The sequence below is a fragment of the Callospermophilus lateralis genome, chromosome 14, assembly GCF_048772815.1.
Source record: "Callospermophilus lateralis isolate mCalLat2 chromosome 14, mCalLat2.hap1, whole genome shotgun sequence".
Classification (NCBI taxonomy): Eukaryota; Metazoa; Chordata; class Mammalia; order Rodentia; family Sciuridae; genus Callospermophilus; species Callospermophilus lateralis.
The window spans coordinates 87,246,951-87,273,350 of record NC_135318.1 but is presented as its reverse complement, the minus strand read 5'-3'; positions in this window follow the sequence as shown (position 1 = coordinate 87,273,350).

The window sequence follows — 26,400 nt, the reverse complement described above, 5'->3', positions numbered from 1 at the left end:
TTAATTGAAAATTCCTGGCAAGGTTGCCTCAAGGGAGTGTCATCTGTTTTAGCTTTATTGTGTTGAGAAATAACTGCAGTCACAGGGTTGGAGTGAAATATAAATGAGGAGACAGAAGGCTATTACTATACCTTGGGTGGGGGGGCAGATGGCGGTTATTTTAGGATGGAGCAGGTATTTGTGGAGGTGGAGGGCTGGTTCGGGGGGAGGGGAGGGACATTCTGCAGCTGCAGCGAGTCAGGGCTGTGGGGGGGTGTGGTGGGGCCTAGAGGTGGTGCAGGGCAGAAGAATGGTCCAGGGCAGAGGGGCCCCCTGAAACAAGGATGGGAAGGCTTAGGAAACACTGCCATTGTCTCCTTTAGGCTGGGGGCAGAGCCTTGCAGGCCTGCCCCTAGACTTTGCTCCACCTTGATGCCCACACCATAGGAAAACTTGGATCCCTCTGGACATCATCCTTCCGAGCACTGTAAGTAAGGGGGTAGGTGGTGGCAGATGACCTTGGAGGGCCTGATAAGCTAGGGGGCACTCTTGTAGGCTGTGTCAAAGTAAAAATATTTGAGGTTTAATTGAAAACTCCTGGCAAGGTTGCCTCAAGGGAGTGGCATCTGTTTTAGCTTTATTGTATGGAGAATTAACTGCAGTCACAGGGTGGGAGTGAAATATAAATAAAGAGATAGAAGGCTACTACTATAGCTTGGGGGTGGGGCAGATGACAGTTATTTTAGAATGTGGCAGGTATTTGTGGAGGTGGAGGGTCTGTGTGGGGGGAGGGGAGAGGAGGGGCATTCTGCAGCTTTAGCCAGTCAGGGCTGTGGGGGAGGGTGTGGTGGGGCCTAGAGGTGGTGCAGGGCAGAAGAATGGCCAAGGGCAGAGGGGCCCCCTGCACCAAGGATGGGAAGGCCTAGGAAACTATGCCTTTGTGTCCCTTAGACTTGGGTCAGAGCCTTGCAGGCCTGAACCTGCACCTAGCTGCCCGACTTCACTCCACCATGATGCAGCAGGCCAGGCCCCTAGACTTTGCTCCACCTTGATGCCCACACCATAGGAAAACTTGGATCGCTGTTGACATCATCCTTCAGAGCCCTGTAAGTAAGGGGGTAGGTGGTGGCAGTTTAACTTGGAGGGCCTATTAGGCTAGGGCGCACCCTTGTCGGCTGTGTCAAAGTAAAAGTAGTTGAGATTTAATTGAAAACTCCTGGCAAGGTTGCCTCTAGGGAGTGGCATATGTTTTAGCTATATTGTATGGAGAATTAACTGCAGTCACAGGGTGGGAGTGAAATATAAATGAGGAGATTGACGGCTATTACAATACCTTGGGGAGGCAGATGGCAGTTTTGTGAGGATGGGGCATGTATTTGTGGAGGTGGAGGGGCTTGAAGTGGGAGGGAAGGGGCGTTCTGGAGCTACAGCGAGTCAGGGCTGTGGGGGGCTGTGTGGTGGGGCCTAGAGTTGGTGTAGGGCAGAAGAATGGCCCAGGGCAGAGGGCCCCCTGCACCAAGGATGGGAAGGCCTAAGAAACTGTGCCTTTGTGCCCATATACTGGGGTCAGAGCCATCCAGGCTTGCGCCTGCGTTTGGATGCCTGACTTCACTCCACCATGATGCAGCAGGTCAGGCCCCTACACTTTGCTCCACCTTGATGTCCACACCATATGAAAACTTGGATCGCTGTTGACATCATCCTTCCGAGCACTGTAAGTAAGGGGGTAGGTGGTGGCAGATGACCTTGGAGGGCCTGCTAGGCTAGGGGGCACTCTTGTAGGCTGTGTCAAAGTAAAAATATTTGAGGTTTAATTGAAAACTCCTGGCAAGGTTGCCTCAAGGGAGTGGCATCTGTTTTAGCTTTATTGTATGGAGAATTAACTGCAGTCACAGGGTGGGAGTGAAATATAAATGAGGAGATTGACGGCTATTACAATACTTTGGGGAGGCAGATGGCAGTTTTGTGAGGATGGGGCATGTATTTGTGGAGGTGGAGGGGCTTGAAGTGGGAGGGAAGGGGCGTTCTGGAGCTACAGCGAGTCAGGGCTGTGGGGGGCTGTGTGGTGGGGCCTAGAGTTGGTGTAGGGCAGAAGAATGGCCCAGGGCAGAGGGCCCCCTGCACCAAGGATGGGAAGGCCTAGGAAACTGTGCCTTTGTGCCCATAGACTGGGGTCAGAGCCTTCCAGGCTTGCGCCTGCGCCTGGATGCCTGACTTCACTCCACCATGATGCAGCAGGTCAGGCCCCTACACTTTGCTCCACCTTGATGTCCACACCATATGAAAACTTGGATCGCTGTTGACATCATCCTTCCGAGCACTGTAAGTAAGGGGGTAGGTGGTGGCAGATGACCTTGGAGGGCCTGCTAGGCTAGGGGGCACTCTTGTAGGCTGTGTCAAAGTAAAAATATTTGAGGTTTAATTGAAAACTCCTGGCAAGGTTGCCTCAAGGGAGAGGCATCTGTTTTAGCTTTATTGTATGGAGAATTAACTGCAGTCACAGGGTGGGAGTGAAATATAAATAAGGAGATAGAAGGCTATTACTATACCTTGGGGGTGGGGCAGATGGCAGTTATTTTAGAAAGCAGCAGGTATTTGTGGATGTGGAGGGTCTGTGTGGGGGGAGGGGAGAGGAGGGGCATTCTGCAGCTTTAGCCAGTCAGGGCTGTGGGGGAGGGTGTGGTGGGAACTAGATGTGGTGCAGGGCAGAAGAATGGCCAAGGGCAGAGGGGCCCCCTGCACCAAGGATGGGAAGGCCTAGCAAACTATGCCTTTGTGTCCCTTAGACTTGGGTCGGAGCCTTGCAGGCCTGCACCTGTACCTGGCTGCCCGACTTCACTCCACCATGATGCAGCCGGCCAGGCCCCTAGACTTTGCTCCACCTTGATGCGCACACCATAGGAAAACTTGGATCGCTGTTGACATCATCCTTCAGAGTTCTGTAAGTAAGGGGGTAGGTGGTGGCAGTTGAACTTGGAGGGCCTGTTAGGCTAGGGCGCACCCTTGTCGGCTGTGTCAAAGTAAAAGTAGTTGAGATTTAATTGAAAACTCCTGGCAAGGTTGCCTCTAGGGAGTGGCATCTATTTTAGCTTTATTGTATGGAGAATTAACTGCAGTCACAGGGTTGGAGTGAAATATAAATGAGGAGATAGAAGGCTATTACTATACCTTGAGGGGGCAGACGGCAGTTTTGTGAGGATGGGGCAGGTATTTGTGGAGGTGCCAGGGCACTGCGGGGGGAGGGGAGGAGAGGGGCGTTCTGCACCTTTAGGGAGTCAGGGCTGTGGGCCTAGAGGTGGTGCAGGGTAGAAGAATGGCCTAGGGCAGAGGGGCCCCCTGCACCAAGGATGGGAAGGCCTAGGAAACTGTGCCATTGTGTCCATTAGGCTGGGGGCGGAGCCTTGCAGGCCTGTGCCTGCACCTGGATGCCCGACTTCTCTCCACCATGATGCAGCAGGCCAGGCCCCTAGACTTTGTTCCACCTTGATGCCCACACCATAGGAAAACTTGGTTCCCTCTTGACATCATCCTTTCGAGCACTGTAAGTAAGGGCATAGGTGATGGCAGATGACCTTGGAGGGCCTGCTAGGCTAGGGGGCACCCTTGTAGGCTGTGTCGAAATAAAATATTTGAGATTTAATTGAAAACTCCTGGCAAGTTTGCCTCAAGGGAGGGGCATCTGTTTAAGCTTTATTGTGTGGAGAATTAACTGCAGTCACAGGGTGGGAATGAAATATAAATAAGGAATTAGAAGGCAATTACTATACCTTTCGGGGGGGCAGATGGCAGTTATTTGAGGATGAGGCAGGTATTTGTGGAGGTGGAGGTTCAGTGCCAGAGGAGGGGAGGGGCGTTTTGCAGCTGCAGCAAGTCACTGCTGTGTGGCCTAGAGGTGGTGCATGGCAGAAGAATGGCCCAGGGCAGAATGGCCCCCTGTACCAAGGATGGGAAGGCCTAGGAAACTGTGCCATTGTGTCCATTAGGCTGGGGGCTGCACCTGGCTGCACGACTTCACTCCACCATGATGCAGCAGGCCAGGCCCTAGGCTTTGCTTCACATTGATGCCCACACCATAGGAAAACTTGGATCCCTCTGGACATCATCCTTCAGAGCACTGTAAGTAAGGGGGTAGGTGGTGGCAGAAACCTTGGAGGGCCTGCTAGGCTAGGGGGCACTCTTGTAGGCTGTGTCGAAATAAAATATTTGAGATTTAATTGAAAACTGCTGGCAAGGTTGCCTCAAGGGAGTGGCATCTGCTTTAGCTTTATTGTGTGGAGAATTAACTGCAGTCAAAGGGTAGGAGTGAAATATAAATAAGGAGATAGAAAGCTATTACTATAACTTAGGGGGGCAGATGGCAGGTATTTTAAAATGGGGCAGGTATTTGTGGAGGTGGAGGGGCTGTGCGGGGGGAGGGGAGGGGAGGTGCGTTCTGCAGCTTTAGCCAGTCAGAGCTGTGGGGGGGGTGTAGTGGGGCCTAGAGGTGGTGCAGGGCAGAAGAATGGCCCAGGGCACAGGGGCCCCAGGCACCAAGGATGGGAAGGTTTAGGAAACTGTGCCTTTGTGTCCTTTAGGCTGGGCCGGAACCTTCAGGCCTTCGCCTGCGCCTGGATGCCCGACTTCTCTGCACCAAGATGCAGCCGTCCAGGCCCCTAGACTATGCTCCACCTTGATGCCCACACCATAGGAAAACTTGGATCGCTCTTGACATCATCCTTCAGAGCACTGTAAGTAAGGGGGTAGGTGGTGGCAGACGACCTTGAGGGCCTGCTAGCCTAGGGGGCACCTTTGTAGGCTGTGTCAAAGTAAAAATAATTGAGATTTAATTTAAAAAACCTGCAAGGTTGTCTGAAGGGAGTGGCATCTGTTTTAGCTTTATTGTGTGGAGAATTAACTGCAGTCACAGGGTGGGAGTGAAATATAAATAAGGAGATAGAAGGCTATTACTTCACTTTGGGGGGGGCAGATGGCAGTTATTTTAGAATGGGGCAGGTATTTGTGGAGGTGGAGGGGCTGTGCAGGGGGAGGTGATGGGAGGGGCGTTCCTCAGTTTTAGCCAGTCAGGGCTCTGTGGGGGTGTGGTGGGGCCTAGAGGTGGTGCAGGGCATAAGAAAGGCCCAGGGCAGAGGTGCCCCTTGCACCAAGGATGAGAAGGCCTAGGAAACTGTGCCTTTGTGTCCTTCATGATGGTGGCGGAGCCTTGCAGGCCTGCGCCTGCGCCTGGATGCCCGACTTCACTCCACCATGATACAGCAGGCCAGGCACCTAGACTTTGCTCCACCTTGATGCCCACACCATGAGAAAACATGGATCTCTCTTGACATCATCCTTCAGAGCATTGTAAGTAAGGGGGTAGGTGGTGGCGATGACCTTGAGGGCCTGCTAGCCTAGGGAGCACCTTTGTAGGCTGTGTCAAAGTAATAATATTTGAGATTTAATTGAAAAAACCTGCAAGGTTGTCTCAAGGGAGTGGCATCTGTTTTAGCTTTATTGTATGGTGAATTAACTGCAGTCACAGGGTGGGAGTGAAATATAAATGAGGAGATAGAAGGATATTACTATAACTTTGGTGGGGCAGATGGCGGTTTTGTGAGGATGGGGCAGGTATTTGTGAGGGGGAGGGGCAGTGCGGGGGGAGGGGAGGGGAGGGGCGTTGTGCAGCTTTGGCCAGTCACGGCTGTGGGCGGGTGTGGTGGGGCCTAGAGGTGGTGCAGGGCAGAAGAATGGCCCAGGGCACATGGACCCCCTGCACCAAGGATGGGAAGGCCTAGGAAACTGTGCCTTTGTGTCCTTTAGGCTGGGGCCGAGCCTTGCATGCCTATGCCTGGATGCACGACTTCACTCCGCCATGATGCAGCAGGCCAGGCCCCTAGACTTTGCTCCACCTTGATGCCCACACCATAGGAAAACTTGGATCCCTCTTGACTTCATCCTTCCAAGCACTGTAAGTAAGGGCATACCTGGTGGCAGATGACCTTGGAGGGCCTGCTAGGATAGGGGTCACCCTTGCAGGCGGTGTCAAAGTAAAAATAATTGAGATTTAATTGAAAACTCATGGCAAGGTTGCCTCAAGGGAGTGGCATCTGTTTCAGCTTTATTGTGTGGAGAATTAACTGCACTCACATGGTGGGAGTGAAATATAAATAATAAGATAGAAGGCTATTACTACACCTTAGGGGCGGGCAGATGTCAGTTATTTTAGAATGGGGCAGGTATTTCTGGAGGTGGAGGTGCTGTGCGGGGGGAGGTGCTGGGAGGGGCGTTCTGAGGCTTTAGCCAGTCAGGGCTGTGGGGGGGGTGTGGTGGGGCCTAGAGGTGGTGCAGGGCATAAGAATGACCCAGGGCAGATGCGCCCCCTGCACCAAGGATGGGAAGGCCTAGGAAACTGTGCCTTTGTGTCCTTTAGGATGGTGGCGGAGTCTTGCAGGCCTGCGCCTGCGCCTGGGTGCCCGACTTCACTCCACCATGATGCAGCAGGCCAGGCCCCTAGACTTTGCTCCACCTTGATGCCCACACCATGAGAAAACATGGATCCCTATTGACATCATCCTTCAGAGCACTGTAAGTAAGGGGGTAGGTGGTGGCAGATGACCTTGGAGGGCCTGCTAGGCTAGGGGGAACCCTTGTAGGCTGTGTCAATGTAAAAATAATTGAGATTTAATTAAACTCCTGGCAAGGTTGCCTCAAGGGAGTGGCATCTGTTTCAGCTTTATTGTATGGAGAATTAACTGCAGTCACAGGGTGGGAGTGAAATATAAATAAGGAGATATAAGGCAATTACTATATCTAGGCGGGGGCAGATGGCAGTTATTTTAGAATGGGGCAGGTATTTGTGGAGGTGGAGGGGCTGTACTGGTGGAGGGGAGGGGCATTCTGCAGCTTCAGTGAGTCAGGGCTGTGAGGGGGTGCGGTGGGGCCTAGAGGTCGTGCAGGGCTGAAGAATGGCCCAGGGCAGAGGGGCCCCCTGCACCAAGGATGGGAAGGCTTAGGAAACTGTGCCTATGTGTCCTTTAGGCTTGGTGCGGAGCCTTGCAGGCCTATGTCTGGATGCACGACTTCACTCCACCATGATGCAGCAGGCCAGGCCCCTAGACTTTGCTTCACCTTGATGCCCACACCATAGGAAAACTTGGATCCCTCTTGACATCATCCTTTCGAGCACTGTAATTAAGGGCATAGCTGATGGCAGATGACCTTGGAGGGCCTGCTAGGCTACAGGGCATCCTTGCAGCCCCTGTCAAAGTAAATTAATTGAGATTTAATTGAAAACTTCTGGCAAGGTTGCCTCAAGGGAGTGTCATCTGTTTTAGCTTTATTGTGTGGAGAATTAACTGCAGTCACAGGGTGGGAGTGAAATATAAATAAGGAGATAGAAGGCTATTACTATACCTTGGGGGGGGCAGATGGCAGTTATTTGAGGATGAGGCAGGTATTTGTGGAGGTGGAGGTTCAGTGCTGGAGGAGGGGAGGGGCATTCTGCAGCTGCAGCAAGTCACTGATGTGGGGGGGTGTGGTGGGGCCTAGAGGTGGTGCATGGCATAAGAATGGCCCAGGGCAGAGGGGCCCCCTGCACCAAGGATGGGAAGGCCTAGGAAACTGTGCCCTTGTGTCCATTGGGCTGGGGGTGGAGCCTTGCAGGCCTGCGCCTACACATGACTGCCCAACTTCACTCCACCATGATGCAGCAGGCCAGGCCCTAGACTTTTCTCCACCTTGATGCCCACACCATAGGAAAATTTGGATTCCTCTGGATACCATCCTTCGGAGCACTGTAAGTAAGGGGGTAGGTGGTGGCAGATGACCTTGGAGGGCCTTCTAGGCTAGGGGGAATGCTTGTAGGCTGTGTCACAGTAAAAACATTTGAGATTTAATTGAAAACTCCTTGCAAGGTTGCCTCAAGGGAGTGGCATCTGTTTTAGCTTTATTGTATAGAGAATTAACTGCAGTCACAGGGTGGGAATGAAATATAAATAAGGAATTAGAAGGCTATTACTATACCTTGCGGGGGGGGCAGATGGCAGTTACTTTAGAATGGGGCAGGTATTTGTAGAGGTGGAAGGTCTGTGCGGGGGGAGGGGAGGGGTGGGGCGTTCTGCAGCTTTAGCCAGTCAGGGCTGTGGGGGGGGGTGTGGTGGGGCCTAGAGGTGGTGCAGGGAAGAAGAATGGCACAGGGCAGATGGGCCCCCTGCACCAAGGATGGGAAGGCCTAGGAAAATGTGCCTTTGTGTCCTTTAGGCTGGGGGTGGAGCCTTGCAGGCCTGCGCCTGCACCTGGATGCCCGCCTTCTCTCCACCATGATGCAGCAGGCCAGGCCCCTAGACTTTGCTCCACCTTGAAGCCCACATCATAGGAGAACTTGGATCGCTGTTGACATCATCCTTCAGAGCACTGTAAGTAAGGGGGTAGGTGGTGGCAGTTGACCATGGAGGGCCTGGTGGGCTTGGGGGCACCATTGTCGGCTGTGTCAAAGTAAAAATAATTGAGATTTAATTGAAAACTTTTGGCAAGTTTGCCTGAAGGGAGTGGCATCTGTTTTAGCTTTATTGTATGGAGAATTAACTGCAGTCACAGGGTGGGAGTGAAATATAAATGAGGAGATTGACGGCTATTACTATACCTTGGGGGGTCAGATGGCAGTTTTGTGAGGATGGGGCAGGTATTTGTGGAGGTGGAGGGGCAGTGCAGTGGGAGGGTGGTGCGTTCTGCAGCTGCAGCAAGCCATGGCTCTGGGGGGTGGTGCTGGGCCCTAGAGGTGGTGCAGGGCAGAAGAATAGCCCAGGGCAGAGGGGCCCCCTGCAACAAGGATGGGAAGACCTCATAAACTGTGCCCTTGTGTCCATTAGGCTGGGGACGGAGCCTTGCAAGCCTGTGCCTGCACCTGGCTGCACTACGTCACTCCACCATGATGCAGCAGGCCAGGACCCTAGACTTTGCTCCACCTTGATGCCCACAGCATAAGAAAACTTGGATCCCTCTGGACATCATCCTTCAGAGCACTGTAAGTAAGGGGGTAGGTGGTGGCAGATGACCTTGGAGGGCCTGCTAGGCTAGTGGGCACCCTTGTAGGCTGTGTCAAAGTAAAAATATTTGAGATTTAATTGAAAACTGCTGGGAAGGCTGCCTCAAGGGAGTGGCATCTGTTTTAGCTTTATTGTGTGGAGAATTAACTGCAGTCACAGGGTGGGAGTGAAATATAAATAAGGAGATAGAAGGCTATTACTATACCTTGGGGGGGGCAGATGGCAGTTATTTTAGAATGGGGCAGGTATTTGTGGAGGTGGAGGGGCTGTGCGGGGGGACGGGCGGAGAGAGGCGTTCTGCAGCCTTAGCGAGTCAGGGCTGTGGGGGTGTGGTGGGGCCTAGAGGTGGTTCAGGGTAGAAGAATGCCCTAGGGCAGAGGGGCCCCATGCACCAAGGAAGGGAAGGCCTAGGAAACTTTGCCTTTGTGTCCTTTAGGCTTGGGGCGGAGCCTTGCAGGCCTATGCCTGGATGCACGACTTCACTCCGCCATGATGCAGCAGGCCAGGCCCCTAGACTTTGCTCCACCTTGATGCCCACACCATAGGAAAACTTGGATCCCTCTTGACTTCATCCTTCCAAGCACTGTAAGTAAGGGCATACCTGGTGGCAGATGACCTTGGAGGGCCTGCTAGGGTAGGGGTCACCCTTGCAGGCGGTGTCAAAGTAAAAATAATTGAGATTTAATTGAAAACTCATGGCCAGGTTGCCTCAAGGGAGTGGCATCTGTTTCAGCTTTATTGTGTGGAGAATTAACTGCACTCACAGGGTGGGAGTGAAATATAAATAATAAGATAGAAGGCTATTACTACACCTTGGGGGCGGGCAGATGTCAGTTATTTTAGAATGGGGCAGGTATTTCTCTAGTTGGAGGTGCTGTGCGGGTGGAGGTGCTGGGAGGGGCGTTCTGCAGCTTAGGCAGTCAGGGCTGTGTGGGGGGGGTGTGGTGGGGCCTAGAGGTGGTGCAGGGCATAAGAATGACCCAGGGCAGATGCGCCCCCTGCACCAAGGATGGGAAGGCCTAGGAAACTGTGCCTTTGTGTCCTTTAGGATGGTGGCGGAGTCTTGCAGGCCTGCGCCTGCGCTTGGATGCCCGACTTCACTCCACCATGATGCAGCAGGCCAGGCCCCTAGACTTTGCTCCACCCTGATGCCCACACCATGAGAAAACATGGATCCCTCTTGACATCATCCTTCAGAGCACTGTAAGTAAGGGGGTAGGTGGTGGCAGATGACCTTGGAGGGCCTGCTAGGCTAGGGGGAACCCTTGTAGGCTGTGTCAATGTAAAAATAATTGAGATTTAATTAAACTCCTGGCAAGGTTGCCTCAAGGGAGTGGCATCTGTTTCAGCTTTATTGTATGGAGAATTAACTGCAGTCACAGGGTGGGAGTGAAATATAAATAAGGAGATACAAGGCAATTACTATATCTAGGCGAGGGCAGATGGCAGTTATTTTAGAATGGGGCAGGTATTTGTGGAGGTGGAGGGGCTGTACTGGTGGAGGGGAGGGGCATTCTGCAGCTTCAGCGAGTCAGGGCTGTGAGGGGGTGCGGTGGGGCCTAGAGGTGGTGCAGGGCTGAAGAATGGCCCAGGGCAGAGGGGCCCCCTGCACCAAGGATGGGAAGGCTTAGGAAACTGTGCCTATGTGTCCTTTAGGCTTGGTGCGGAGCCTTGCAGGCCTATGTCTGGATGCACGACTTCACTCCACCATGATGCAGCAGGCCAGGCCCCTAGACTTTGCTTCACCTTGATGCCCACACCATAGGAAAACTTGGTTCTCTCTTGACATCATCCTTTCATGCACTGTAAGTAACGGCATAGGTGGTGGCAGATGACCTTGGAGGGCCTGCTAGGCTAGGGGACACCCTTGTAGGCTGTGTCAAAGTAAGTTAATTTAGATTTAATTGATGACTCCTGGCAAGGTTGCCTCAAGGGAGTGGCATCTGTTTTAGCTTTATTGTGTGGAGAATTAACTGCAGTCACAGGGTGGGAGTGAAATATAAACAAGGAGGTAGAAGGCTATTACTATACCTTGGGTGGGGGGGCAGATGGCAGTTATTTGAGGATGAGGCAGGTATTTGTGGAGGTGGAGGTTCAGTGCCGGAGGAGGTGAGGGGTGTTCTGCAGCTGCAGCAAGTCACTGCTGGGGGGGGGTGTGGCCTAGAGGTGGTGCATGGCATAAGAATGGCCCAGGGCAGAGGGGCCCCCTGCACCAAGGATGGGAAGGCCTAGGAAACTGTGCCCTTGTGTCCATTAGGCTGGGGGCGGAGCCTTGCAGGCCTGCGCCTGCACCTGGCTGCCCCACTTCACTGCACCATGATGCAGCAGGCCAGGCCCTAGACTTTGCTCCATCTTGATGCCCACATAATAGGAGAACTTGGATCCCTCTGGACATCATCATTCAGAGCACTGTAAGTAAGGGGGTAGGTGGTGGCATATGATTTTGGAGGGCCTGATAGGCTAGGCGGCACTCGTGTAAGCTGTGTCAAAGTAAAAATATTTGAGATTTAATTGAAAACTTTTGGCAAGGTTGCCTCAAGGGAGTGGCATCTGTTTTAGCTTTATTGTATGGAGAATTAACTGCAGTCACAGGGTGGGAGTGAACTATAAATGAGCAGATAGAAGGATATTACTATAACTTTGGGGGGACAGATGGCAGTTATTTTAGAATGGGGCAGGTATTTGTGGAGGTGGAGGGGCTGTTCGGGGGGAGGGGAGGGGAGGGGCGTTCTGCAGCTTTAGCCAGTCAGGGCTGTGGGGTGTGTGGTGGGGCCTAGAGGTGGTGCAGGGCGGAAGAATGGCCCAGGGCAGAGGGACCCCCTGCACCAAGGATGGGAAGGCCTAGAAAACGGTGCCTTTGTGTCCTTTAGGCTTGGGGCGGAGCCTTGCAGGCCTATGCCTGGATGCACGACTTCACTCCACCATGATGCAGCAGGCCAGGCCCCTAGACTTTGCTCCACCTTGATGCCCACACCATAGGAAAACTTGGATCCCTCTTGACATCATCCTTCAGAGCACTGTAATTAAGGGGGTAGGTGGTGGCAGGTGACCTTGGAGGGTCCGCTAAGCTAGGGGGCACCCTTGTAGGCTGTGTCAAAGCAAAAATAATTGAGATTTAATTGAAAACTCCTGGCAAGGTTTCTTCAAGGGAGTGACATTTGTTTTAGCTTTATTGTGTGGACAATTAACGGCAGTCAGAGGGTGGGAGTGAAATATAAATGAGGAGATAGAAGGCTATTACTATACCTTGGGGTGGGAAGATGGCGGTTATTTTGGAATATGGCAGGTGTTTGTGGAGGTGGAGCGGCATTCTGCAGCTTCAGCATGTCAGGGCTGTCGGAGGGGGTGTGGTGGGGCCTAGAGGAGTTGCAGGGCAGAAGAATGGCCCAGGGCAGAGGGGCCCCCTGCACCAAGTTTGGGAAGGCCTAAGAAACTGTTCCTTTGTGTCCCTTAGGCTGGGGGCGGAGCCTTGGATGCCTGCACCTGCGCCTGGATGCCCGACATCACTCCACCATGATGCAGCAGGCCAGTCCCCTAAACTATGCTTCACCTTGATGCCCACACCATAGGAAAACTTGGATCCCTCTTGACATCATCCTTCAGAGCACTGTAAGTAAGAGGGTACATGGTGGCAGATGACCTTGGAGGGCCTGCTAGGCTAGGGGGCACCCTTATAGGCTGTGTCAAAGTGAAAATAATTGAGATTTAATTCAAAACTTTTGGCAAGGTAGCCTCAAGGGAGTGGCATCTGTTTTAGCTTTATTGTGTGGAGAATTAACTGCAGTCACAAGGTGTGAGTGAGATATAATGAGTAGATAGAAGGCTATTACTATACCTGACGAGGGGCAGATGGCGGTCATTTTAGAATGGGGCAGGTATTTGTGGAGGTGGAGGGGATATGCTGCGTGAGAGGAGCGGCGTTCTGCAGCTTTAGCGAGTTAGGGCTGTGGGGGGGGTGCGGTGGGGCCTAGAGGTGGTGCAGGGCAGAAGAATGGCCCAGGGCAGAGCGGCCCCCTGCACCAAGGATGGGAAGGCCTAGGAAACTGTGCCTTGGTGTCCGTTATGGTGGGGCGGAGCCTTGGATGCCTGTGCCTGGCTGCCCGACTTCACTCCACCATGATGCAGCAGGCCAGGCCCTGAGACTTTGTTGCACCTTGATGCCCACACCATAGGAAAACTTGGATCCCTCTTGACATCATCCTTCAGAGCACTGTAACTAAGGGGGTAGGTGGTGGCAGATGACCTTGGAGGGCCTGCTAGGCTAAGGGACACCCTTGTAGGCTGTGTCAAAGTAAAAATATTTGAGATTTAATTAAACTCCTGGCAAGGTTGCCTCAAGGGAGTGGCATCTGTTTTAGCTTTATTGTGTGGAGAATTAACTGCAGTCACAGGGTGGGAGTGAAATATAATGAGGAGATAGAAGGCTATTACTATACCTGCGGGGGGACAGATGGCGGTTATTTTAGAATGGGGCATGTATTTGAGGAGGTGGAGGGCTGTGCTGGGCGAGGGGAGGAGCGTTCTGCAGCTTCAGCAATTTAGGTAACAGTTCTTTTTTGTTTATTTTTCTTTATGTTCTTCAAATTATAAATATCTATTAATCTGTCTTTAAGATCTCTGATTCTTTCTTTTTCTTTGTATTCTTCTCTGCTTTTCTTATTTTTTTTCCAGGCTGGGTTTAAATTTGTTATCTTCTAACCTCAAATCCCAAAGAACTTGGGTTATAGGAGTTTACCACTGTGCCTGGCTTAATTCATTCTTGTCAGATCAAATCTATTATTGGTTTCTTCCAGGTTATTTTCCATTTCAAAATTTATGTATTTTTTTTAATTCTGAAGTTTCTATTTCGATACCATCTATATATCTGTTGATATTCTCTATTTGATGAGATATTGCAATCGTGCTTTGTTTTCATCCTTTATAAATAGTTTTTTTTTTTTTTTTAGTTTTTGAACATATTAAAATAACTACTCTGAAATCTGTATCTGCTAAATCCAACATCAGGACTCCTTTAAAAATCCGTTTGTATTGGCACTCGTTTATCATCTTATAGGTTGACAGTTTTCTGTATGTTTGCACATTGCACAATATATGTTGAAAATTTGACCCTTTAGATAAGATAGTGTAGATAGTGACTATGTGCTGATGCCCTCGTGGAAATGGAGGAATATTGTTGTTCTTTGATTGACCACTTATAAGAGTTGGCTGACCTGACTTTGTAAAGTTTGTCTCCTCACAGTATACAATCTGTGATGTCCATGTTTAGATTTATTTTCTCATTTTTCTTTTAACTTTGCTATCCCATTCTTACCCCTTGATTAGATTAACACATTTTTTTGGTTAAAGTCTGTGCTTATACCATCTGGTCAATTATATTTTTTACTCTTGTGTTTAGATATGTGAATTGCTTGGGAATATTATCAGAATTGAAGTAAATTTTTTTTTTTTGCCCCAGGTTTAGATGGAAACTAGTAGCTTGAATTTTTCATTTCCAGTTATGCCAGAGAGAGCACAGCCTTGGGCATACCCACAATCCTCTAGATTGCCAGGGGTGTGTGTGGTTTTGCTTTATAGCCCAGGTTTCTAGGTATTATCCTTGGGGCAGAATAGCTTATTGTTCATCCATTGTTGGATGAAAGTTTTTTCTTCAGTCTTAGTGACAGTGAGGTATCCTACTTTTGTTAAAGATTTGTGTGTGCTTTGGGAATATTTTCACTTGACCCATGAACTGCTTTGATTGTTCTTGAGTTAGTGCAGCCTACCACTTGCATGCAGCCTTCCTGCACCTGGATTTTACTGTAGTCTGGTTTTTCCTTTCCTAATTGTCTCTGTAAATTTCTCACTGCTCTGCTGTTTGTGCTTGGTTGTTGCTTGTATCATGGAGCTGTGAACACCTTATTGATTGCTTTCCATGAAGATTTTATTGTTTCCATCATTGTAATTAGGTATTTCATTCTTGAGTCTTGCTTCTCTAGTTTGCCTCTCCTTCTGGGCAGTACCTTATAATCACTGCACAAGAACAAGGATAGTGGCTCACTTCTCACTTCTCTTTGGCTGATACCCTTGCTTTAAGAGAGGTGCTTGGGAGCCGGGGCATCCCCTCATCATCTTGGATTGCCCCTTTGGGTATGGAACCTGTGCTTTCGCAGCAGATTGGGCCAGGTGTGATAGCAGCCCAGTATAAGGCTGTTGCATGTAGGGTAGAGATTCCACCCCTCAAGTGAGGAAGTTGACTAGAGAAAGAGAGCTCTAATCCTCTCAACTGTGCCTGTCCAGAACAGAGATTCTGCCATTAAGGTCTGGGAAAAATGAGAAGTACCAGAACCCTGTTTTCTCAGAGTGAAATTGTAGGTGAAGTTTGGGAATTGAGAGAAAAAAGCATCCCCCTTTTTCTTGACTAGATCTACCTGAACTAAGGCTTATGGAGTCATTCCATAAGTAAGAATTTGGAAATGTGATACATTTTATATCTTCTCTTGTATTCATATTAATTTATAGATATTTCTAATTTTTAGTCTTCAGTATCCATGCACTTTACCTGTTTAAGAACCTGATAAGTTTTTTCTGTAGAGTTTCCTGCATTTGGGGGTTTTGTGTTTGCATATTTGTGGTGTTGATCAGCATGTTCCTTTGATCTCTATAGTTCCTACAGAGTGGCAGCTATCCCCAAATTGAATCAGACTCAGTGTGAACTTTAGCAAAATATAACATCCCTCTGAATCACTTGCTGGGCTTATTAAAGCAAATATTACTGAGTGCTAGGCCCACACTTTCTGATTCATTAAGTCAGAATCTTGGGGTCTGAAAATTCGCATTTTTGGCCAGTACCCAAGTGATGCTCAGGCTGGTGGAAACTTCTTTTGAATGCCTGATGGCATCTTTTTTTCTGTCCTGTATATGTTCATTTATTTACCTGAACCTGTGACAATACTCAAATTTTTTATATTTTTCTTTATAAGGAGGATACTGGAGATTGAATTTAGGGGCACTTGGCCACTGAGCCACATCCCCATCCCTATTTTGAATTTTATTTAGAGACAGGGACTCACTGAGTTGCTTAGTGCCTCACTTTTGCTAAGGTTGTCTTTGAACGTGCTATTCTCCTTCCTCGGGCTTCTGAGCTGCTGAGATTATAGGTGTGTACTACCATGCCCTGCTAATTTTTTCATTGGAATATTTTTATAAAGAGAACCTTGCCCTTATCTACTATTTGGTTACCCAGTGTACAGTTAACCAAGGAAAGGTAAGGCAATTTCTTGATATTTTTCTTTTTGATTTGCCAATTTTAAGATAACGAGGGAACTACCTATCTATTGAAGGTAACCAGTTACAAAAATATACTATTATTAATTCTTAGCATAAAGTATATTTGATGGGTCTGATAAATTTCTAGTTTTACTATTATTGGAACTGAAATTATTACATCTTTGGCCTGTGGGAGACACTTGAAGGTGACTTCTGAGTTCTAAAATCAGTCATTTCTTTTAGAAGCCCTGTCTAATGTGTGATAATGGGTTGGTCATTCTTTCTATGTTCTGACACAGGTTATATATGTGTATATGTTTTAGTCAGCTGTTTTGCTGCTGTGGCCAAAGGACCTGACAAGAACAATTTTAGAAGAAGAATAGTGCATTTGTTGCTCATAATTTTAGAGGTCTCAAGCCCTAGAGAGCCAGTCCCATCCCTCAGGGCCTGAGGCAAGGAAGGGCATCATGGTGGGAGATTGTGGTGGAGTAAAGCAACTGAGAAGCAGAAATAGAGAGCTCTGCTCAACAAAGTATACAAAGTATAAACCCCTGAGAAGCAGAGAGAGCGAGCTTTCTTAACAAGGACAAAGTATAAACCCCAAAAGCATGCATGCCCCCAGGGACCCACCTCCTCAGATTGAACCCTACCTGTGTACTGTTACCACTAAGTTAAACCCCCAGGGGATTAGTGCACTGATTAGGTTAAACCTCTAATAACCCAATCATTTGACCTCCAAACTATCTTGCAGTGTCTCACACATGAGCTTTTGGGAACACCTGATATCTAGACCATAATGGTGCACATATTGAAGATACAGTAAAAATACTTCACAGGTTTTTATTGATATCAATTTTGACTTGAGACTATACTGTGTTTAAATCTTCCATTTGTATCTCTTTTCCTCTCTAATAAGAACTCTGGCTTTCAAGGACATAAGTTATTATAGAATTAGAAAATCCATTTTTAACAATTTTTTTCTTAGTTATTCATGGACGTTTATTAATTTATTTGTTTATATGTGGTGCTAAGAATCGAACCCCATGCCTCACACATGGTAGGTAAGCATTCTACCTCTGAGCTATAACCCTAGCATCAGAAAATCAAATTTTTATTCATACAGTTTTACCCCATATTGTACAGGTAACAGTTTAACATAGGATACTAATACTTCTGAGTGAACTCTAATACATACTGAAAACATTGAAGAACATATTTTTGTATATACTCTCACAGTCTTACTAGTATTTCTAGCTGGAGATATTTTGTGACACTGTAATTCATTTAGGAACATTCTAGAGGACCTTGTCTGAGTCCTTGCTGGAAAGAGTGTACAAAGAAGAGTAGGACACATCTCTGATGTCTAAAATCTAAGGGTCAGTATTGGTGGTTTTTGTGGTATCATTCTGAAATAGAAAGTTGTAGCTATAGACTCTGAGATTTTTTTTTTTTATACCAGGAATTACCCTCAGGGGCAATTGTCTCGCCCACTGAGCCATATTCCCAAACCTTTATTTTATTTGATTTAGTGACAGGGTCTCACTGAGTTGCTTTGTGACTACCCCTTGCTGAAGCTTGCTTTGAACTCGAGATTCTTCTGTCTCGGCCTCTGAAACTACTGGGATTACAGGCATGCATTGCTGTACCCAGCTCAGTTTTTCTTTCTCTCTCTCTTTAAAAAAATGAGAGAGAGAGAGAGAGAGAGAGAGAGAGAGAGAGAGAGAGAGAGAGAGAGAGAATATTTGTAATATTTATTTTTTAGTTTTCAGTGGACACAACATCTGTATTTTATTTTTATGTGGTGCTGAGGATCAAACCCAGTGCCCTGCACATGCCAGGTGAGTGTGCTACCACTTCAGCCACATCCCCAGCCCAGATTTTCTTAAATAATAATGATAATCATTTGATTTCATATTTCCTAAAATGAAACTCTTTCTCTCTCTTTTTACTTCTATCAGGAATAGCATACTTTTGGTGCAGCTACTTGATACTTGTAGCCTCCCTTTCTACTGTATTAGGCAGGTTTAGAGAACCCAAACTAGTAAGGTGGATGAATGGATGGATAGATTGATGTAAGAGCAAGGTGGCACAAAGGGATATTGTACTTATTTTATGGAACTGGCACACATGATTATGGGAGCTGGCAAGTCTGAAATTTTTAGGACAGGCCAGCAGACTAGAAACTCAGGCAAAATTCACATGTTAATTGTCTTGCAGCAGAGTTTCTTCCGGAAACATCAGTCTTTTCTGATAAAGCCTCCTCTTGATTTAATAAGACCCACCACTTATGGAGGATAACCTGCTTTATTTAAAATCAGCTGCATGTGAGTGTCAATCACATTCATGCAAGAGACTCTTCATGCAAAATCTAAAGTAGTATTAGGGTATACAGCTAGGCACCATAATCTTAGCTAAATTGACACTAAAATTAATCATCACACTTACGTTGAACACTAAATTTGTTGTCCCATATGAGGGTTTTTGAGAATGAGGAGTTATAAATAAATCATTATAATTATATACATAGAATATTATGATTATATGATTTTATTCATTGACATTGTTTTTTTATGATTGGTGAACGTACAGAGTAGTTCTATTAAGAAAATTATTTTAAAGATATTAACATTTATCCATGTTCATTAAAGCAAAACAAAAACTGTTCTGTTGAGGTTCTTAACATTAAAAAGAACATAAATTGAATTCTCAGTAAATGTTCATATATATTATTTAGTATATTAGCCATAAAATTGGGTATTTATGTATTTCTTAATAACCAAATTTTTAAAATACATATTTTATTTATTTATTTATTTTGTATTTGTAGATGTACAGAATGTCTTTGTATTGTTTATTTTTATGTGGTACTGAGCATCAAACATAGTGCCTTATGCTTGCTAGGCAAGTGCACTACCACTGAGCTACAGCCCAGCCCTGGTTATTATTTTTAATTGTCTCATAAAACTGTGGTTTTTTTTTCAGAATTGCATTTTATGGTTGTTTAATTTGAAAACATTGAAAAATTTTAAAAATTTTGTTGATTTGTTTTTTTCAACAGCTTCTATTCTTGGTGAATTATGATTTAAAAATTTTAGAACAGGTTGATACAGTTATACATACTAAGGTACCTGTTCATCTGAAAGCAAATTCTACCAAATTGAAATTACTGTAATATTTTGATTTTTAAAAATAGTTTAAAGTATAAGCATCACAGGCCATACTATTTCACAGATATTGTTCTTTTTCCTCTATTTCAGGTATTTCTAGTCAACAAAATTTTTAGAAGACAAAGCTTGTCACATAAGTTTTATCCATTTTACAGGTCTTGAAAATTTTACCAAATTTGTATCCTGGTAATTTTTAAGCATTCTTAGGTTTGTTTCATTCCGTCATATATTGTAAACTTGTTTAAATAAAAAATATTGGTTCCCCTTAATTAAACTACATCCTAAATTAAAAGATTTCTGTCTTAATCTGGGCTGCTATTATAATATAGCATAAATTGAATTAAATGATTAAGTAATAAGCATTTATTTCTTATAGTTATTAAGACTAGGAAGTCTAAGGCCAAGGTGCTGGCAGGCTCATTGTCTGACAAGGGCCTGATTCTTGGTTGCAGAACTGGGTTGATCTTATGTTCTTACATGGCCTTTGTGTGTGTACTGTAAGGAAGGAAGGAAGAGACAGAGAAAGTTATTTTCTCATCCTTTTATACAGTCATAAATATCATCATGAGGGTCCCAACTGCATGACCTAATCTAACCTCAATCACCTCCCAAATGCTGTACCTTCAAATATGGTTACATTGGGTATTAGGAGTTCAAAAATGAGAATTTTTTTTTTTGGGGGGGACACATTTTTAATCCACAGCTATTTACAATTGACTTTGAACAAAATAAAACCAAGACTTAGAAAGTGATTGAATATTATCAGTGTGCCAAGTGGATCTTTTTCTTTGTTACTTTTTGTTTTGGGTACTGGAGATGGAACTCGGGGGCAGTAAACCATTGAGGCACATCCCCAGTTCCACTTTTTGTATTGTATTGAAATATATGGTCTCACTGAGTTGCTCAAAGCCTTCACTCACCATTGCTGAGGCTGGCTTTTGACGTCACAATCCTCCTGCCTCAGCCTTCCAAGCCCAAGCCGCTGGAATTATAGGATTGCACCACCTTGCCTGGCTAGCTAAGTAGATCTTGAAAGAGTAAAAGAATTCTAAGACAATGAACAACAACAACAACAACAAAAACATGTACTACTATCATGAAGTATTTTTTACATTTGATATCATCTTTTTCACAAAAACATTTTAAATTTATTTTCTTAGTCTATCAAATTTTATGAAAATTTATACACAATCATAGATTCTGTGGATGGAATTATGAAATTGCTTCCATTTTTATTTGTAGTGATATGTTAGAGTTATATGGGCACAGTTGTGAATTATACACAAACAACAAATCAAGTCCAAGGTCGATTGTTTCATAATTGTTTTTCTTTTAGTGAAAAATGTTATTTTTACTCTGATGCTATGTATGCTCTACCAAATTTTATCTGTATTATCACCACAAAAATAGAGTTGGCTTTTTTTCACAGAGTTTATTTCTGTGAATTTTTCCATTGTTAATTTAATCACAACTTCAAAATGAATACTCATGGACCATTTGCTTTGTAGTCATTCATCCAAGTGAATATTGGTAAAGTTTGATAAAATAGTGGTAAAACAGAATAGTGATAAAATTTGGATTGCTCAGCATATGTTTTTAGCTGAATACTTATGTTGTGCCTTTTTTTTTTTTTACAGCTCTGATACTGTAAATAATTGTCCTTTATGTGGTCTGTGCTGGATTTTTTTTGGGGGGTGGTGTTTCTTGTTAAAAATTTGAGCAGTAAAAATACTATCAAATATAGAATTGAAGTGCTGTGTAGTGTTCCTTAGAGTAAGAAAGCTGTGAGATACCTATAGAAAACGAGTGTTTCGGAAACATTCATTCACACCTATGTTATAGTGCTGTTAACTGAGTTATTAGGGAATCAACATACATTAAAATCCATATATATTAAACATCTTGAAACATAAACATACATAAAACAGGCTACATTTGATCAGTTGATGAAAATGTGACCAGAGACTGTCAGCCTAAGGAGTAGTAGGTATTTTGTTATTTACCAATTAAGTGTTCATAGTAACATTATAAAACTTAACTCTTCTGAATAATGGAACCAATTATATTTTTTTAAAAAATATATTTTAGTTGTAGTTGACACAATACTTTGTATTTTTTATGTGGTGCCGAGGATCAAACCCAGGGCCTTGCACATGCTAGGCGAGCACTCTGCCACTGAGCCATAACACCAGCCCGTAATTTTATTTTTATTGAACTATTCAACTGAATTGAAATAGAATTACAGCAATATCAGGTGTTTCATATTGTATAGGATGAATATGCAAAAGGTTTACTTAGATTTCACAAATTAGGTGCAGCAAGCAAGCCATTATTGGAACTAATTTTTTTATTTGACATTGATGGAAAGCTGAAATCAGGAAACTGTAAATTTCTTCTGTTAATGGAACCAACAAAGTTACATTCATCACTTTACCTTGACTGTGTAAAACAATTTTGAATCAGAATTGAGATTTTTTTTAAAAAAGTCATTTGATCTAGATGAAAAATCAAACTTTATAAAGCAATATATAAACACTTTCTCTACCTACTTTTATTCCATTGGTGTATTTGAGTAAGTCATAAGCAGGGGCAGCAGCACTGGGTATTTCTTCTGGGTACTCTTTTTGAGAGTCAGGTGTCAGTTATGATACTTATAAGAGGTAGGTTATAGTGCTATGTGACTTTCCAGATATTAACTATATGTTAAATTGATAACTGGCTTCACTGTGTGTGTATCTCATATATGACTCTATGAGCTCATGCCAGAGCCTGAGTAAAAAATCACAAATACATTCCTGCTTATTTCAATATCCCCATAAAAAATGATTGGACAATGAAAAATCTAGGATATATGATAAGTTGGTTAGGGAACTGAAACACTGGGCATAAATTGGGATTGTCTTGGGGAAACTGACACACATGGACAGTTTACCTTTCAAATATCTCAAAACACCAAAGTCTTGATTACTGTTTTCCCATCAAAAATCTATGTCCTTCAATATGTTTCACTTGTTTGTGGCTATTTTGTAATTTCCACAGCATTGTGCACTCAGAATGTGAAGTACTGTGCCCTGTCAGTTGTATTCATTGTGTCATTTCTTGTATTTCTGGAACATTTTCTGTTCTCGTTAAAACTTTTATTAAATTTTTCATGCTTTCACATTTAATCTAAATATAATACTAATATACCATGCAATTATTTTCCCTGAAATTAGTTTTCTTCTATTATGTTAGTAAATACACAGTATTTAAAAATAAAAGTTGAAAATGACAAGAAATTAATTTACACACACACACACACACACAAATATATATATATATATATTTGATAAAATTGGATTATCTATGATTACAATACCACTTTATATTTTATTACAGAATTAATTGAACATATTTACTCTATATTTTATTACCAAAAGAGTTTTGGGAAATAGGTGAGTGACAGTGCTCTTTTGAAGAGCTGTTTCTGGAACATTAAGTCATTTGTTCTCATAGGTTCTTGACAAATAGGCATTGGGCCATATCTTATTGATTTACTTCATGTTGTCTTAAATAATACATTAGTAGAAATATCATGTTTATAAGACTCTTTATGTAACTTTTCTCTACTACCCAGTAATCATATTTTTCAGGGATTTCAAGTTTATTTTCTATAACAAACATAATAACAATTTAAAAAAATAGGACATAGAAGTATAGCATGTACCAAAAATATTACACTTAAAAAAATCATTAAATGCAATGACGTACCTTGTATGGTTCCCAGAACCTGGAAAAAGATGTTAATGGAAAAACAGGAGTTTAGTTCAAATAATGAATCAATTTTAATTTTTTAGATCTGACAAATATTGCTATGATTTTGTAAGATGTGAACTTTAGGGGGAAATGGGTGAACGGTGTATAGAAAACTCTGTACTATGTTCATAAATCTATTTTGTTAATCTAGATTTGTTTCAATATAAGCTTAAAGCAAAAAAAAGCCAAAGTTTGTTGATTTGAGAATTATAATTTGGAGTTAAATTTTGTATGTAATAGTTTTGAAAAAATCAGAATTATTAGTTACCTTTCAAAACCTAAACTCCATTAAATGGAGATGTAGGAAATAATGTGGTTATAGGAAGTATGGGATTTCAGTTTCAAACTCTGTCATGGTCTTCATGAACTCATCCTAGTACTTAGTTATAGGCTTTCAATTGATTCCTTTAAGGAATTTGTATATTTTTTTGATCATTTTGTATAGCACTTTCTGTAAATACAAGTAGGCCCTTTAAATTGTTCCCATCTCCACTCTTCCTGCCCCCCTTTGTTAGTGTACTAAAGACAAAAATGCCAATGTTCTGACTCAGTGCTTTGGAATTAAGACATTGTTGTATATAGTTTTGTTCAGTTACTGGAGATTTTAGATCAAGGTCTAGACAAGGTTGACCTCTTATTAATTAGTATGAATAAAGATGAACATACCTTAAATAGTCTTTCTGTAATTGAGCTAAAATAATTTAGAATTGATGACTGCCAAATAATAGAAATTCTCAGTTTCAAAATGGAGTCTAGCATGACAACTCAAATTTGTATAAATAATAAAAGACTATAAGAAGAGAACTCTGTAGTTTTCTGAAACTGATATGTAATTTCTCATTAACAAAATAGCCATACTAGTCTTATGAATGGCTTTCTGCTTCTGTTGCCGACTTTTGTAATTTTAGTTAACATCCATAAAGGGAAATAGAAATATATTGTAACTAAAGGATATAGACATTTAAAACAATGAATCCCTGCTTGAATGGCTTTTTAAAAAATATTTATTTTTTAATTTTAGGTGGACACATATCTTTATTTTACATTTATTTGTGCTGAGGATTGATCCCAGTTCCTTGTAAATGCTAGGCTAGGGCTCTACCACTGAGCCACAACTCCAGCCTCTTGATTGACTCTTGTAGAATAATTATCAGACTTGGAGATTTCTGTTTTGCTTTTATTTATTCAGAATTTGTTGTTAATCTTATGTTAATAGGATTTACAACCCTACTTCATTGTTGTATACCATTATTATTCTAAATTTGGCAGGGGAGTATGGAAAAAAGGATAATTATTTCAGTCCAAGTTTAAAATCTTTGGATAATCTAATATTTCACAAAAAACAAACCAAATGAAGCTTTTACTATTTCTTGCTATTTTAGTGCTGTTTTTAAAGATATGCTTACCATTTAGCTGGTTGTCATTTTTGTGGCCATAAAAGTGAGAATAAGTAATATATATTGTGCACTTCTTATGAACCATGTCCTTTATTTGTATTTAATCTTCACTAAACCTATCAGGCAGATTGGAATTCCCTTTATAAATGAGGTAGGGAGAGTAGCAGGTATTGCCATGCTATTCTTGAGACTATGGGGAAGAAAGAATAAGAGCCATTTGTATGCATTGCCCACAGTTTGATTCACATTTTTAGTAGCTTCCAGAAAATGCTGATACTTTTTCATGAACAGGTGGTAGTCTTCAGATTATTTCCACTTTTTTCTGGGATAGAGTACTAGATCACACTGTGTGACCTAGAACAGATTCTCCTGGGGAGACCAGCTTATATAAGTTCCCCTTGTCTTTGTTCTAGCCTTGATATGGCATTCTACAGAACCCTAACATGCCAGATGTTCTCTGTTACCTGGTTAATGTGTTAACTGATTTACTGCAGCACACTTACTAATTTTATGCTTCATTGTTCATATGCCAGGAACTTTTGGCAGCTGTGGGGAAACATGCCTTTGGTCAATTAGGTAACTAGAAGTTCTTAGTTGACGTGGGAACTTGGATCCAGAAACACTAGCCAGAGCCCAGGTTAGGGTGGTGGTGCATCTGACAGGTGGAAAACACCTTTTCAGACTCAGTCAGTTGGGCAGGAATGGAGTTGGCTTGTTAAACAGTTCTGTCAGTCCCCTTTTTAGATCACCTCACTTCAGATTGCTTCCATTTTTTCTTCCACCACGCTCAAGATAAAACTCCAAGTCTCATGTTTCTTCTAGTTTTCTGCTTGCTTACTCTGCTTTACCCACACTTGCCTCCCTGCTGTTACTTTGATACTCCAAGTCTAATTATAATTGACTACTTTCACCTCCTTCCATATGCCAAATACTTACTCCAGGCAGTTTATCCTCTAACTTGGTACCAATTGTGGTAAATTATTATTATTATTATTATTTTTTTTTGGTTACCAGTGATTGAACCCAGGGGCACTTAACCACTGGACCTCATCCCCTGCCCTTTTTTGTATTGTATTTCGGGACAGGGTCTCACTGAGTTGCTTAGGGCCTTGCTAAATTGATGAAGCTGGCTTTGAACTCACAATCCTTCTGCCTTGACCTCCTGAGCTGCTGAGATTATAGGAATGCACCTCTGTGCCAAGCTAGTGGATGTAACCTTAAGCGAATTTTAGGCGTGCGAGTACTAGGGATTGAATTCAGAGGCAGTCAATCACTAAGACACATCCCCAGTAGTATTTGTATTTTATTTACAGACAGGGTCTGAGGTGCTTAGTGCCTTGCTTTTGCTTTTGCTGAGGCTGGCTTTGATGTCACTATCCTGCCTCAGCCTCTCAACAGCTGGGATTATTGGTGTCCAACATCATGCCTGGCTAGTGGAGGTAAACTTAAGAGAGAAGAGGGCAGGGCTGGGGATGTGGCTCAAGCTGTAGCGCACTCGCCTGGCATGCGTGCGGCCTGGGTACAATCCTCAGCACCACATACAAACAAAGATGTTGTGTCCGCTGAAAACTAAAAAATAAATATCGAAATTCTGTCTCTCTCTCTCTCTCTCTCTCTCTTTAAAAAAAAAAAGAAGAGGGCACATTAGAATTATCTAATACATGTAGTATTAGAGGTCTCACTAGAAATTTAGTATTTTCTGTCATTTGAATTGCTTTCAAGTATACTAAGGAGTATTTAAGCTCTTGGCAGATATATCAAGAATCAAGGGGGAAATGTTAGATTTCTACTCAGTTT